Source organism: Rutidosis leptorrhynchoides, chromosome 9, assembly GCF_046630445.1.
Source record: "Rutidosis leptorrhynchoides isolate AG116_Rl617_1_P2 chromosome 9, CSIRO_AGI_Rlap_v1, whole genome shotgun sequence".
Taxonomy (NCBI): Eukaryota; Viridiplantae; Streptophyta; class Magnoliopsida; order Asterales; family Asteraceae; genus Rutidosis; species Rutidosis leptorrhynchoides.
This window is the reverse complement of record NC_092341.1, coordinates 49,780,001-49,781,048: the sequence shown is the minus strand read 5'-3', so window position 1 is coordinate 49,781,048 and position 1,048 is coordinate 49,780,001.

Here is a 1,048-nt window from a genome sequence, read left to right as displayed (position 1 = left end):
AAATTTAACGGTGAAAATATCAACTTAAGGAAATAGTGATCAATTTGAAATGAGATTCGTATTGACTGAAATGGATTTTGGATGTTAGTTTAGTTGGGTTTGGTTAATATTGTAGTTGATAGTTGATACAGCTAAGAATTTGAGTTGATTTGGTCCACTTTCACTTGACAACAAAAATGATTGGATAGGTCCTAAAGGCTGTATTAAGATTTGACCATACACGTTATTCATGTTCCTTCATTAAGAATATATGTTCAAATATAAACAAAAATACAAACATGAATAATTTCTCATATTCATTATCCAACAAACAAACGAACATGAATAATTTTTGTTATTCATGTTAGTTCATTAAGAAAATAAGTTCAAGTATAAAGAATACAAACAAAAAATTATTTGATACCGAATCCGCTTTGTCTACGAACAAGGAAGCTATAAGTAATGCAACTATGAATCTCATGGAGAGTTCGATCCTGCAACAAAACCACTCATACCCGGTAATGCAAGCGAAGCCATGGAAAAGCTACTGAGCATAGTAAATATTTTTGGCATGGGGATAGCTACTCCACCCATTTCGTCGAGATAAACAAGACGTATTCTATCATAACTCGTTCATGCCAAGAAAAAAAGTGCAGCACCAATAAAGCCATGAGAGATTATTTGTAAAATAGCTCCATTTAGTCCCGTATCGGTTATAGAAGCAATTCCTAAATAGAATCGAGTTCTACGTCAATTCTATATATGGATAATAATAACTATATTTAACTACATATATTGAAGATAGAAGAGTATACCAAGAAGATAGAAGAGTAGTCATGCGCGGTAGCAATACCAAACCAAATGCGACGAGTAGTGGGGTCTTGAGTTAAGCCTTGGCTAAACCTTGAAAATCTTAATGCCATAATGCCTTTCAAATCCTCCTAGCCATTATCCTACTGCAATAATTCTTGCTAAGAAGAATGCCCATGTTGTGGCAATTCCACCCAGAAGGTAGTGGGTTAGCCCGATCATGATTTTTCTACACCCAGAGGGAAAGGCCCTTCCCTTT